Source organism: Moschus berezovskii, chromosome 20, assembly GCF_049115385.1.
Source record: "Moschus berezovskii isolate FMDL1 chromosome 20, NW_MosBer_1.0, whole genome shotgun sequence".
In the NCBI taxonomy this organism is placed as follows: domain Eukaryota; kingdom Metazoa; phylum Chordata; class Mammalia; order Artiodactyla; family Moschidae; genus Moschus; species Moschus berezovskii.
The window spans coordinates 60,720,996-60,736,921 of NC_142479.1; the positions used below are offsets into that span (position 1 = coordinate 60,720,996).

At 40.1% G+C, this 15,926-nt stretch overlaps 1 protein-coding gene across 14 annotated transcripts in view; it reads right to left on the minus strand.

Annotated features, from left to right (window-relative positions):
- BPTF (bromodomain PHD finger transcription factor) overlaps positions 1-15,926 on the minus strand; it is a 130,815-nt gene that overhangs the window by 114,035 nt on the left and 854 nt on the right. The window lies entirely within an intron of this gene.

Below are 15,926 nucleotides of genomic sequence, written 5' to 3' on the forward strand. Positions count from 1 at the left end.
TGGCCAGGCAGTCTCCCAAGTGAATGAATTCTAGAACACATCCATGAGGACAGAAGAGTCTAAGCATCAGGTTTCTTGCCAAACGTGCTGAGGCTCCATAACTGCAATTTAACATCACTTTAATAACAACGAATTCCACCCCCAAAGTGATGTCTTTTCCTTGAAAACTATTAAAGTAGTTATTTGTTCAGAGACTCCTGAGAAAGAGGTTTTATACAGAACTCAGACAACTGAGATGACATATCAGTACTTAGTTCACAAACCAACTTTCAGACTTTTACAATACGGAATTCTCTTAGTTGTCAAATTAAATGTCTCATCTAAAAGTCTCTGAAGAATTTTAATTCTTTTTTCCCTTCTGTCTTACATCTATGACTTCACTTAATTTTCTCAGGACCATGACAGATTTTTTTAAAACTAAAGGTTAGCTGACTACCTCTCCTCTTTCCCTACCAGAGAGAACAACAAATGATGCCATCCTCCCAAAGATAAGTCCAAATCTCACTCCAGAAATTCAACACCATCACATCGACAAATAACGCTTTGCTGACAGGCTTAACAGAGAAAAACCACAGTCAGAGTGCGGGGGCTACCCAGGCCACGCAGGATTTGGAGCAAATACAAGCCAGAGGAAAAGAGATAAATTCCCACAGTCTAGCAGAAGCAGACTGACTACAACAAACCAGTCAGCCCAAGGGAACTTTCTGTGATGATAAGAAATGACCCAAATGTTCCACAACACACATGGCTCCTGGGCACAGGAAATGTAGCTAGTGCCAATGAAGAACTGAAGTCTGAATTTTACTTAATTTAAATAGCCCCACATGGCTAGTAGCTGCCATACCTGACAGGGCAAAACTAAGAGTGAAAAGAATCTAGATTTTTTTTTTTTAACACTCAGTTCAACAATTACTGGTGCTGCCTACTGCATACTAGAGATAGAGGTGGCGCTAAGAGGAGAGAGATGAAAGAGAACTTCCCTGCTCTAAGGCAGGTTCTAACTAAGGAGACAGCCACATAATTACAGTCGATTTCAGCAGAATGTCTTAACAAATATAGATAAAATGATGGGGATTTCCCTGGTGGTCCAGTGGCTAAGCTCTGTGCTCCTAATGCAGGGGGCCTGGGTTCAATTCCTATCAGGGAACTGGATCCCACACGTCCCAGCTAAGAGTTGTCACGCTGCAACTAAGACCTCGTGTAGCCAAATAAAGTCCTAAATTATTGGGTTGGCTAAAAAGTTCGTTTGGGTCTTTCTGTACGATGTTATGGAAAAAAACCAAACGAACTTTTTGGCCAACCCAGTATTTTTAAAATATTTCTCTCCAAGGTACAAAATCTATCACCTGGTTTATTTCAACTGCCCAATTTCCTTCATTAATTCTTACCCCACTCCAATTCATCCTCTATCCTATAGCCAGAGGGGGAAAAAAAAACAAACACTCATCTGATCACATCACTCTGATCCTTCATGGTTTTCCCTCCAGTCCGTTTCATGTAATGATCTTATGGCCTAAAGTCCTCTTTCCCTTCCCGTCCCCCAGCTGCTTCAATTCTGAACTTAATGGTCACCTTTTTAAGGAGGCTTTTTGTGACAGCCCCCCATACACATACACCACGAAGTCACTGTTACTCGTCCCCTCTGGAAGCACTTCTCTCACTGATACACTGGCTACCTTCCCCTGTGGATTCAGGGCAGGGGCCACATCTGCTTTGTTCACGGCTTTATCTCAGAGAGTGCTTGGAACACAGCAGGTTCTCAACAGGTATTTTTTAAATAAATGAACAATTCAGTGAAGCAACAGAACATGAGGCCGGCAGAGGACGCAAAAGTCAAGTCAGAATCATCCCCATACACTAACACACATACTCATTTTCCCACAGAAGATTTCCAAGAAAGGGCGTAACATGGTCGGCTTTGTCTCAGAGCAGAGCAGTATGTACATGGAAGACGGAAATGAGCGATGAATGGAAAAAAGGAGACCAGGGAGGCAGGCTGGTTCCTTAAGAGACCAAGTACAGGATAAAGAAGGCCTGATTCAGGTTACCATTAGCATGGATGGACAAGAGAAGTGAAAGATATTTAAAGGAGACATAAGATGTAAACTGAACAGGACCTGGTGACAAGCCTGCACATGGAGGGCTCATGAGGCACAGGGAGGAATCTGTCACTTCCTCACTCCTGACTTGGGCAATTCAGTGGGCAGTGCCATTATTAACTGAGAAGGAAATGGGAGGTCGGGAGCAGTCATTAAAGCATGAACTCTATTTGGAACATGTGGAATTAGATGTGCCTATGGCTCAGAGGTTAAAGCGTCTGCCTGCGATTCGGGAGACCTGGGTTGGATCCCTGGGTCCGATCCCTGGGTCGGGAAGATCCCCTGGAGAAGGAAATGGCAACCCACTTCAGTATTCTTGCCTGGAGAATCTCATGGATGGTGGGCTACAGTCCACAGGGTCACAAAGAGTCGGACACGACTTTCTTTCTTTCTAAAGGACTTCCAAGAGGGGTTCAAGAAGGATTCACTTATCCATGAGTTAAAACACAGGAAGGAAACCATGACTTCAGAGATGTGGGTGTCAGAAGCCATAGAGGTATTAGATTTTATGAGTAAGCTTAAAAAAAAAAAGGAAATTCAAATGAGAGCTTTTAACCCACTGAATGCAAAGCTGGTTTATAAATAACTAGCGCTGGTGAAATAGACACTTTCACACACTGCCAGTGGAAATGCATTCTTAATATTTATTATACATTGATATATATTTTATGTATGATAATATGTATATTATAAAGTATCTGTATCTGTTATATATAAATGAGACTTCCCAGGTGGCTTAGTGGTAAAGAACCTGCCTGAATAATGCAGGAGATGCAGGATCGATCCCTGGGTCGGAAAGATCCCCTGGAGTAGGAAATGGCAACCCACTCCAGTACTTCTGCCTGAAAAATTCCATGATCACAGGAGCCTGCTGGGCTACAGTTCATGGGATTGCAAAGAATCGGACATGACTGAGCAGCTGAGCACGCACACATGTTATATAATATTTATAATTCATCAGAAATACATAGTAAAGCCTTAAAAAAAAATCAGGAATGAGAACTAAGATTAGTCTAAAGGTTTAGTCACTACGAGTAATCACAGCAGACACGGTCAACCCTCCATATCCAGGAGTTCAGCATTGGAGGACTGGAGTCTTGGGCACCAGCAGACTTCAGTATCATGGCGTGGGGTCAGTCCTAGAGCCAACCACCCACAGATACTAAGCTGTACAGTAGAGCTTAACTATTTGGTAAAGCCTTAGGACAGAACCTTATTTTATATCAGCCCCCTCCTATTCCCCCAAAATTCTATACACCAAAGCCAGATTACTTTTTCAAAAAGCTCAGCTTTATCATGGCACATTCCAGTGTTAAAGCACTCAATGACTCCCCACTGCCTGCTAAGTAGAATTTCCTCAAACTGGCATTTATTGAAGTTGGACCAAAATATAAACTCCACTTCACTGCGATGTTGTCTGAATGCGCACGTTCCTCCCGTCCGTTACCTTTCACCTCCCCTTTTCTCTTCCTGTTCCATCTCTACCTGGAGAAATCCTACCCAACTTTCAAGACAGATCTCAAATTTAACCTTGTTCTTGACCCCGTTTCTGACCTCCCAAATAGAATATGACTTCTCTCCCTAATTTGTATTTCTTACAGCATTTACCATGGCCTGCCCTATGTTATTTTTATATTTATGTACTGTGTTATTATTCACTCTTGAGAACTCCTGGGAGTAAAGGACGATTTATCTCATTGGATCTCATGAAAGTTTTTAACACAGTACCTCGCACTCTGAGTAAGTATTAGGTTAAGTTATTTTTTAACTGTCTTGTAGAGAAATACTTAATGTGCCTATACTTTACACATGATTAATATGTAACATGAACTAATATCTTTTTCCTCTCAACACCTGGTAAATTGACAACAAAGAAGTACAAAAGGTAAAAACACGCCAGAACGAAGAGAAAAGAACCACAGTGAGACATCACCTCACACCTGTTACTATGGCTATTATCAAAAAGATAAGAAATAACAAGTGTTGGTAAGGATGTGGAAAAAAGGAAACCCTTCTCCACTGCAGGTAGGAATATAACTTGGCGAAGCCACTATGGAAACCAGTATGAAAGTTCCTCAAAAAATTAAAAGAATTACCATATGATCCAGCAATTCCACTTCTGAGAATATATCCACAGAAAAAGAAATCAGTTTCAAAAAGATATTCACACCTCCATGTCCACTGCAACATTATTCATTACCTATAAGTAAATGTTTACAGCAGTTTTATTTATAAGCAAGACATTAAATAGCTTATATGTCCATTGATGGATGAATGGATACAGAAAATGTGGTACACACACACACACACACAATATGGACTATTATTCAGGCATAAAAAAGAAGGAAATCCTGCCATTGGTGACAACATGGATAGACCCTGAGGACACTATGCTAAGTGAAATAAGTCAAAGAGAAAGACAAATACTGTATGATCTCACTTATATGTGGGAACTAAAAAACAAGCCAACAAACAAGCTCATAGATACAGAGAACAGGCTGATGGTCACCAGAGGCAGGGCACAGTGGTTGGGAAAAATGGGTGAAGACGAGTCAAAAGACACAAGCTTGCAGTTATAAATAAGTCACAGACATGCAAGGTACAACATGGTAACTATGCTTAAGACAGCTACACTGTATATTTAAAAGCTGCTAACAGAGCAGATCTCAACATTTCTCATCACAAGAGAAAAACATGTTTTGTAACTATGTATTGATATGTTGACAGATGTAACTAGACTTACTGTGGTGATCATTTGGCAATATATACAAACACCAAATCATTATGCTATATACCTGCAACTAAAATTAAGTTATATATCAATTATGGGCATGTGTATGCTCAGTCCACCAGGCTCCTCTGTCCATGGAATGTTTCAGGCAATTGGAATGGGTTCTTCCTACTCCAGGGGATCTTCCTGACCTAGGGACCCAACCTGCATCTCCTGCATTGGCAGGCTGATTCTTTACCACTGTACCACCTTGGAAGCCCTTATATCAATTATACCACAATTGAAAAATAAAGATCGCTCAGGTTTTTAATAGGGAAATTTAGTGAAGTGTACCTACTCTAAGTGTGAACTCTAGCCACCTGACTTCATCCAGCTTCCCAGGATACTTGTCACTCACCCACGGACCCCTAATTCCAGATCCCGGTGAAAGATGCAAGAAACCTTCCCTTAAGAAACCAAATAGAGGACTTCCCTTGCAATCCAGTCGTTAAAACTCGTTGCTTCCAATGTAGGAGGCACAGGTTCAATCCCTATTCAGGGAACTAGGATCATACATGCTTCGTGGCACAGGCAAAAAAGGAAAAAAAAAAAAAAACCCAAACAGATTCATATGAGAAAAATAGAAGTGTGAAAGAGAAAACAAATACACAAACACAAAAACATTGACATCTGGGATCCCACCGCCCAATCACTTTACAGTGAAACCCACCAACTGTCAAACTACAGCCACCCACAAACTGAGTACCCCATGCCTCACTCCTAAACATGAACAGCCGAGGATCAAGAGGCATTTGAAAAGAAGCCTCCAACGTCAAAGAGAAAAAACTAAAACATAAAAATGGAGTCTGATGAAACAAAACAAAGTGGAAAAAAAAAATACTATAATAGAGAATTCCTTGGTGGTCCAGGGGTTAAGACTTGGCACTTTCACTGCCACGGGCCCAGGTTCGATTCCTGGTTGGGAAACTAATATCATACAAGTCACGAGGTGCAGTCGACCTCCACCCAACACAAAAAAAATGATAATACATGTCCTTAGGTAAGTGAGGATGCTGCATCCAGGAAGAAAATGCTCTAGAAAAAGGAACAGAGCTTTGGGAAACTATATAGCATAAATAATTATTACGTTAGCTGAACTTTCAAAATTTAGTAACAAGAAAACCACTCAGTGAAAAAAGGCAAAATATTTCAGCAGACACTTCATCAATCATTTTCTTCACAGCAAAGAAGCACATGAAAAGATGCTCAGCATTACTGCTAGGGAAAAGCAAATTAAAACCATCATGAAATATAACTCTCTGTGACCCCATGGACTATATAGCCCATCAGGCTCCTCTGTCTATGGGGATTTTCCAGGCAAGAATACTGAAGTGGGTTGCCATGCCCTCCTCCAGCAGATCTTCACAACCAAGGGACTAAACCCAGGTCTCCTGCACTGCAGGCGGATTCTTTACCATCTGAGCCACCAGGGAAGCCCTAAAACATACCACTATTAGCAGCAGCAGCAGCAGCATACACCTATTAGAATGGCTAGAACCCTCATCCATTGCTGGTGAGGATGCAAAACGTTGAACTGGAAATGCTTAACTAGAAAAGAGACTGGGGCTTCCCTGGTGGCTAAGTGGTCGAGTCTTCCTGCCAATGCTGGGGAAACGGGTTCAATTCTTGACCTGGGAGGATCCCAGATGCCACAGAGCAGCTAGATCCACGCACCACAACTTCCTGAGCCCCGCGCTCGAGAGTTCAAGAGCCGCAACTACGGAGCCCAAGTGCCACAACTACTGAAGTCCGAGCTAGAGCCTGTGCCCCAAAACAAGAGTGGCGCCCACTCGCTGCAACTGGAGGAAAAGCTAGAGCAGCAATGAAGGCCCAGCGCTGCCAAAAAATAAATAAATAAAAATTATTTTTAAAAACAAAAACAGTTTGGCAGTTTCTTAGGAAGCTAAAATACGCTTAGCATACAACCCTGTGATTCCACTCCTCTTTACCCGCGGAAAAAGAAAAAGGAAAACTTATGTCTACACAAAAACCTGTAAGTCAATGTTTAAAGCAGTTTTATTTATAATCTCCAAAACCTAAAAACAACTCAAATGTTCTTAAATGGGTGAATGGATAAACCAACTGTGGTATATTCATGGAATGAAATACCTAGTTGGCGACAAAAAGGAATAACCAAGACACAAGCCATATCTTGGATAAATCTCAAATGCATTATACCAGGTAAAAGAAGCCAGACTCAGAAAGCTACATAGGCTGTAATCTCATTTATATGATATTCAGGGAAAGGCAAAACTACCGGGACAGAAAATAGATCAGTGGGGGCCTGGGGTGAGGGAGGGGAGTTGACTACTGGAGCACATCAGGTGAGGTGATGGAACTGTTCTGTATTTAATGGTAGTGGTGGTTACATGACTGTATGTATTTGCTGAAACTTAGAGAGTCAAAACTATACACTAAAAAGGGTGAATTTTACCATATATAAGTGGAAAAGACTCTGATGCTGGGAGTGACTGGGGGCAGGAGGAGACAGGGACGACAGAGAATGAGATGGCTGGATGGCATCACCGACTCGATGGACATGAGTTTGAGTGAACTCCAGGAGTTGGTGATGGACAGGGAGGCCTGACGTGCTGTGGTTCATGGGGTCGCAAAGAGTCGGACACGACTGAGCGACTGAATTGAACTGAAGTTTCACTTCAGTATTTTTTTTAAATTATCAATAATGAGAAACATAAGATACTGTGTAAACAAACAGGATGAAAAGGAACACAGAAAACAGTTTTTAGAAATTAAATATCTGACAGCTGAAATAAAAACTGATTTAGTAGAAAGCTCAGAAGAGAAAATCTCCCAGAAAACAGACCAAATTGACAAACAGATAAAAAGATAAGAAATTTCACATGAACAGTCTAAAATTCCTAACGTCTAACTAAAGAGAAGTTCAGCAAAAGAACAGATCAAATTTGGGGGGAAATTAGCAAATAATAAAGACATTTTCTCAGAACTAAAGAGTACGAGTCTGCAGATTAAAAGGGCCCACCAAGTACCCAGGCAGAATGAGTGAAAAAGAGCCACATCAAGAGATATGCAGTCCCTTTAAAACTTCAGAGTACTGGGGACCATGAAAAGAGCCTAAAAGCTTTGTTGTTGTTTGGTCACTAAGTTCTGTCTGACTTTGCAACCCCACAGACTGCAGCACGCCAGGCTTCCCTGTCCTTCACTATCTCCTGGAGTTTGCTCAAACTCATGCCTATTGAGTTCGTGATGCCATCCAACCATCTCATCTTGTCGTCCCCCTTCTCCTCCTGCCTTCAATCTTTCCCAGCATCAGGGTCTTTTCAAATGAATCAGCTCACCGCATCAAGTGGCCAAAGTATTGGAGCTTCAGCTTCAGCATTAGTACTTCCAATGAGTATTCAGGGTTGATTTTCTTTAGGATTGACTGGTTTGATCTTGCTGTCCAAGGGACTCTCAAGAGTCTTCTCCAGCACCACAATTCAAAAGCATTAATTCTTCAGTGTTCAGCCTTCTTTATGGTCCAACTCTCATATCCATACATAAACTAGTGAAAAAAATCATAGCTTTGACTATACAGAACTTTGTCGGCAAAGTGATGTCTCTGCTTTTTAATACACTGTCTACGTTTTTCATAACTTTTCTTCCAAGGAGCAAGCGTCTTTTAATTTCGTGGCTCCAGTCACCATCCGCAGTGATTTTGGATGGATAAAAACAGGTCAGACATGAGGTAATCAGGATGGCCCTTCACCTCACAACAGCAATCCTCGATGCTGGAGCATACCAAAGCAAAGCTTTCAGTGAAAGTGCCTTTTTAAATTTAGGACCCTACCCCCTGCCAAATTCTCTACCAAGTACTAGTACTGAGAAGGGCATTTTCAGATACATAATGATTTTAAAAAAAACAAGTTTATTTCTCATGCACCCATTCCTAGGAAGCAACTAGAGATTGTGCTGAAAAAGGCAAGTAAACCAAGGGGGCGGTAGGACCCAAGAAACAGAATCAACAGTGAAAGCAACAAAAAGAAGTTTCAGGAAATTCCCTGGCAGTACAGTAGGTTAGTTTTCACTGCCGGAACCGGGTTCGCTCCCTGGTCAGGGAACTATGATCCCACAAACTGTGTGGCATGGCCAAAAAGGAAAAAAGAAACCAAGATATGGGAAAAGTTTGCTGTTTATCAAGGGAAAACAATCAGTTTACTTCATCTGAGTTGTAACTTCTAAAAAATATTACTAAGAACATGTTGCAGTAAATGGAATTAAACAGGCGCGCACACACACACACATGCAAACACACATACACATGTCCAATGGGTATCTTTGGTTGGTGGAATGATAATTTTTATTTTCATCTTTATATTATGTGCATTTTCCCAAAGGAGTAAAACTGCACTATTTTTCCATTTTTCACTGCAATTTTTAAAAACAACTTGAGAACAGATGAGATCTCAGGGGAAGGAGGGACATAGTGAGAGGGCCAGGGGCTAGTTTGAAAACCTGGTAAACTGGGGTTTAAGGAACAGGCAGAGGAAGATGTCTTGGAGGAGGAACTATCAGAGAGCTCAAATGATCAGAGCACTTTTTCTACTTTAATGGTAAATAACAGAAGTCAATGTATTTTTTATTATAGTTCTAGAATAAATCAGGTGTTAGGTAAACTAAATGTTCTGAATGGGGAAGTTAAACATTTAGTAACCCTTTTAAAGGAGGGGGAATAAAGCTCTAGTTTACTGTGCACTTTTACTTAAATGTGGTCCTCAAAATATTTTTCTACCCTGAGAGTCAACTGACAGTTCTCTGACAGAATAAAACACTACCTTGCTACACTGTAAATAAGGTTCCTATATTTTTACAGAATCTCAGCTTACAGTTCAGAAACAAATCAACAGACAAGAATAGCTACTATTTATTGAATCTTTACCCAGTACCAGGCACTGTTCTAGGCGCTTCACACACATTAACCCATTCGGCCCTCACAACACACTGAGTTCAGTACTATGATATTTCACAAAAGAGGAAAGTGAGGTGCAAAGACTTGAGCAAAATGCCCATCACTACAGAGCCCAGATTCCTACACTCATGCATTCATCCATGAGGACTGGTTCCAGGTTCCTCACTCTTTAATCTCTATGCTGCGTGCTACCTCTCCAGATCCTCGACATTCACAAAAGATTTACCTAGAATCCTGAGATTCTCATGTATCATGATAGCCTAAGACTTCGTGGTGAGTTTATTTACACACGTGGGTGCCTCCAAAGCCTGCCACACATGCTCACACTGACTGTGTGAAAATATGACTCCACCTACACTGCTCCTTCTCTGACAAACCTGGAATAAATTCCCCAAGCTGACCAAAAGCAATCCAAAAAATCATAGATATTTTGGAAGACTTACAAACTAGCTCTCATTCATCCTAAGAGAACTGTTTCAAAACTATTCCAAACAACAACAACAAACAAAAAGTCTGGTTAAAGTGATTCTATTCAAACTGTATTTGTATAAAAAAAGGATTTGTAACTAATCCAGCTATTACATTCCTAGGATATACCCAAGAGAAATGAACACATCTTGTCCAGACAGAAACCTATACATGAACATTAGCAGCAGTGTTACTCACTATAGCCAAAAAGTGGAAACAATTCAGATGTCCATGGAGTGATGAATGGATGAACAAAAAGTGGTGTATCCATATAAAGGGATATTATTTAAATATAGTACTGTTACATGCTCCAAGATCCATGCACCTTGAAACCATTAATTAAATGAAAGAAGTTATATATTGTATGATTTTTTTTCGTAAGAAATTTCCATGAGAGACAAATCAACAGAAAATGAAAGTAGTGGTTGCCAGGAGATGGAGCAGGGGAGGGAAAGAACAAGGAGTGACTGCTGTGACTGTCGCTGTTTCTTGTTGGGGTGATAAAAATATCCTGGAATTAGGGGTGATACATTCACAACTCTGTGAGTACACTAAAAACCACTGAATAATACCTTTTTCTTTTTTTTTAAAGCGTGAATTTTATGCTATGTATTCTGTATCTCCATAAAACTGCTATTTTAAAAATGCAACTTTTAGGGATTTCCCTGGTGGGCCAGTGGTTAAGAGTCTGCCTTGCAATGCAGGACAGACAGGTTCAATCCCTGGTCAGGGGGCTAAGACCCCACATGCCTTGGAGCAACTAAGCCTGTGCACCACAACTCGAGAAGTCTCTATGCTGCAGCTAAGACTCGTGGCAGCCAAATGAATAAAATAAAAATTAAAAAAATAAAAATAAAAGTGCACCTTTTAAAATCTTTTTGTATTTTTAAATGCAACTTTTATTCCATATTACTTGAAAATAATTCAGCAATTCAGATGTCCATAAATGTTAGCTCTTACTGTTACTATTTTTAAAAAGCATTCAGCAATCAAAAAATATTTGAGTAATGTAACTTAGTATCTAGAAAAACACATAAAATAGTTTGACACATACCAGTAGACAATTAAAACATTATATTTAGCTATATGCACTTTAATTCCATCTGTATGATTTTACTTTCAATCTTTTCAAGTGCATTCTGTAAGTTTTTTCTTTTTAAGAAATGGTCTACCTCCTGAGGGTTATCATTTTAAAGGACTGAAAGCATGAACAAAAATTAGAATAATAAGGGTCAGTGTTAAGCTAGTACTAAATTATGAAGATGAGGCTCTAAGTGCCACAAGTGGGCATTCAAAGAGGAGAGAGATCAAGGTGATCATCAGTACTCTAGGAGGACTTCTAGGAAGAGATCCTCAAGAGTGTGCTAAGGAGCAGGGAACGAGGGATCTACCCAGTGCAAAGACGGCATCTGCTAGGATCTGCTACTATCTTTGTCACCAGACCACTGGTCTCCCATCACCCCCACCACCTTCTCGCCCCCGACACACCCACTCCAAGAATCTGCAGTCACTGGGAGGACACAGTGTCCTGAAGAGGAAGAAAAGGTGGACCTGAGGGAAGAAGCCAGAGCTCCTGGCCTTAGTATCCCCAGTCCCATTGCACACACACATTTCAATACCCAGCTCCACTTCCACTCATACCCCAGCAGAGTACTGGGCCTGGGTGGTACAAAAGACCATCTATCACTGCATACCTTGGACATACCTCTCTATCACTCATAGATCACATCGTCCAACTTTGTAATAACTCTCTGGGGCCCTCATTTTCTTTAATTCTCATGCTTAACCTCTTCAAGTACTGATACCTGAAAATATCTCATTAATTTATCTTATAATCCTGAATACCTGCTGCCATTCTTACAGAGGCCTATCTGATGAAGTCCTCTGTCTACACTTCTGATGCTGTCCAGGCTTGGAGAATTCTGAAGTACCTTCTGGACTGATGTTTCCATCCAGGGTTATAAAACCCATACACATCCCCACCAGTTATCTGTCCTCTTTCAATCCACCCTGCAGAACGGAAGCAATGCGACTGTGGACCACTGCTCTAGCCCAATCCTTACCCAACAGATGAGGGAGAGAGGAAAAATGCTGTAGCCTGGTTCTCTAACTAATGCCCAAAAGTTTCCTATTCATATACCCAGGCTCTTGCTAAAGGAGAGAAGCCCAGGGACAGAGGAGCCTGGTGGGCTGCTGTCTACGGGGTCACACAGAGTCGGACATGACTGAAGCGACTTAGCAGCAGCAGCCCACACTTGAAAGTCAGTGCCTTGGTTTATGCTACTCCCTCCCTGCCTGTGTCCATCCTCACTAGTCACATGCCCATCCAGGAAGCAGACATCCATACCAACTCCCCCATATAGCTTATGAGCCCGCCCTCCTTTAAATCTCCACAGTACTTTGTACCTATCTCACTTGTAGCAATCAGCAATCCCAAGCATACTGAAAAGATATTTGCTTGAAACTGGTGGGCATAAATATTGTCAAAACGAGTAATAAATTCTTCTTCAGATAAATCTACAGTTCATTCATGGCACCTGTGCCACCCATCTCAACTGTCACAATCTTAGAGGACATAAATCACTAATTCTCCCAGGACAACACCAGGGCTTCTATTTTCTGAAGTCACCAGAAGCTCCAAATTTCAAAATAATAGCTAAGTATTCTCATAAGTCCTGCACAAGTTAAATGCAAGAACAGCTGTTTTAAAGTCTGACTTAACTTTTTTGAATTAGCAAACACTTGATTTCAAGGTGTTGTCGGAATTTTACCAAATGCCTATCCAAAACATTTTCTATACAATTCTTCTCAATGTACTTCAAGAGTATGTCATAAAACCTACTGTCTGAAATAATTCTAACTTTTAACAATAAAAATACTAAAAGCCTTATGCAACCAAATGTTTTGAACTTAGGCGAAACTAGATGATTTCAAATTTTTATTAACAAGTTGCCATCCCTATAGTAACATGTTATATGAGGACCTTACATACCCATTTAAAATTTTTTCTTCATTAAGAAGAAAACATTTCACCTCCACTGAATACTTTTTTAAATCTATGGTTTTAGAAAATTAATCTAGTAACATCAACCAATGTCCTTGCATCAACAGGTACATTACCTACGAAGTACTCAATATATGAACAGATGAATGAATAACTTCTTATGCTAAGTATATAAGTATACTAAGTATAATTTCTTATTCTTATGGTAGTACTTAAGCCAACATTCTAGTTTACAAGACTTAATCAATGTATTCTAAATTACCAAGAAAGTATATTCCTCTTTTTAGTCTCGACAACATAGGTGGATTCGAATCCATCAAATATATTTATTTATGAACTCCTGGGATATCTTAAACCAGTTCTAGAACATTTTTCCTTCCAAAGCATATACACACATATACACATTTACCTAGAAGTACACCCAATAAAACAAATGAAACAAGGGTTTAGCCTAAACAACTCACTATCATGAACTGTTATTCCAAGCAAGTGGACATATTCTAAAAGTTTAGGATGTAAAATGTATCATCTCTTTCACCATAAGCTTGAGAAATAATGTTTCAAAAGTAAAACATCTAACAAGTTAACACCACATCTAATAAAGAAAGGAAAATGCCTGGCAAGCAATATGAAACAGCAGCTCAAAACACACTAACTCTGCTACTATTAACTGGTCAAACTATCAAAATCTAATCAGGCCAATTTTTAGTTTCCCACACCCAAAATATTCAGGAATTATGGTACCCACTGGAGAATCAGCACAACTTCATCTATTACAAGCTCTCACCTACTAACAATCATTTGTCCAACACTGCACTGGGAACTACAGGGGGTGTAAGTTAGTATAAAGATATATAACCCTTAATTTCACATAAAGGTAGGACAAGCATACACGAGGTAGACTATGAATGTCATCGGAAAAAACAAAATATCATGGAAGTACATAAAGATATAAAGATCTTTTTGAAAAAGAAAACCTAACCACAAAATTGTAATTTAACAGCATATACACCGCTCTCAACCCTAAATATTACTTGCTAAGCCTTCAAAGAGGAGTTAAAGTTAGCTGAACCACCCTGCCAAAACGCCTGAGCTCTGTATAATCTGAGAAAATTTCCTCCAGTAGTATAATTTACCCTCCACAAGTCTTTCAGTTCTGGGCTCCTGGTAGAAAAGACCACATGTGATTTCGTAAGGTAGAAATCATTACTACAAAAGATGCACTAAAATTAAGTTGGCAAGAATGGTGTGTAGTCCTTTCCACATACAGGACATACACATTTGACATTTGCTCTCCCTCACTCCACCCCAAAGACAGGCAGATATTACTGTCAGGCAAAAGAAATTACCTTTTTCCTTTGCTGGGAGGACAATCTAAATGGGCTTACATCTGACTTAATACTCATACTCCTCCAATGAGTATTTAAGCATTTATTTTTTTTTAAAAAAAAGGCACATTAACATCTAACCACTTCTCCTATTCCAGTCTCTTTTAAAAACAAGTGACACACCTTAATCACTGTTAAGGCTCTATTCCTTCATGAACTTTAATTCGGAAATGCTCTGAAAACTAAATTCTAATTTAGTTAGTTCAGATTAACAAAAATATAAAGGAAAAGATCTTGTAGGTTACTGCCATAAATTATGATTCTTTTTCACAATTTAGTAAACTGCAACTACGTATTTAATACACAGCAGCCATTGTGTGTATGTGTGTTTTTTAAATAAACAAAATGTATCTCAGCACCAGCCTAGAGAATCTCTCTGAGAAAACAGAAGTCACCATGGAGAAGTTCATTGTAGATCAGGGAGGACTTAATACCCTCAGAAACAGAAATAAAAGAAAAAGTCATTGTGATTAAATTTCCCTATACTTCTGCTGTGTGACTTGGAAGTTGGTCCAAAAGTTCATCTTCAGCAGTTACGTCTGCATGATCAACCATACGTCTCTGCAACAGGTGACAGGAAACTGCATTTCTCAGGCAAAGGGATCAAATTTGTTAAGACGCAAGTTCCTGCGGTCTCTTATTCTGCATTTTACCAAAATGATATTGCAATCAGATAAAATAGCAAATTTGCTTTGGTTTTCTTTGGTTTTTCTTCTTTGCTTTTTAATCAGCCATTCACCAGCAACTGTTGCACGAGCCCATCAGCACTCAAGAATAAAAAAAAACACACAGGACCAGATAAGGCTCCCCTACTAACCCAACTGATCCGTTTCCTTAAGACAGTTTTAAAACCACACAGCTCGGGGTGTGAAGAGAAGCATGTTGTGTGTGTGTGTGTGCGTTTGTATGGCACAATCTGTCTGAATCCTCCATTCCCTTTTTTAGGAACCTATATAGACGGAATATCTAAAAGAAACCACATTAGAAATGCAAAGAGGTTTGCAAAAACAAGAGGCTTCTTTCATTCCAAAAAACCAAAACAAGGGGAGAAAAATGAATGCAATGGATACGTGTGTGCCAAAGTTTCAACTCTGCCCGGTGGAGACACTGCACTGGCACACAATTTTAAGAGGAAACAGAGGGGGTTGAGGGGAGAGAGCGAGCGAGCGTGTGGCCTGCGAACTGCAACAATGCAATCTCCATTTTGAACAATGCGCCTCTTTCCTCTTGTAAATCTAGTTTTTTGCCACTTGACGGGCCGTCGCATTTC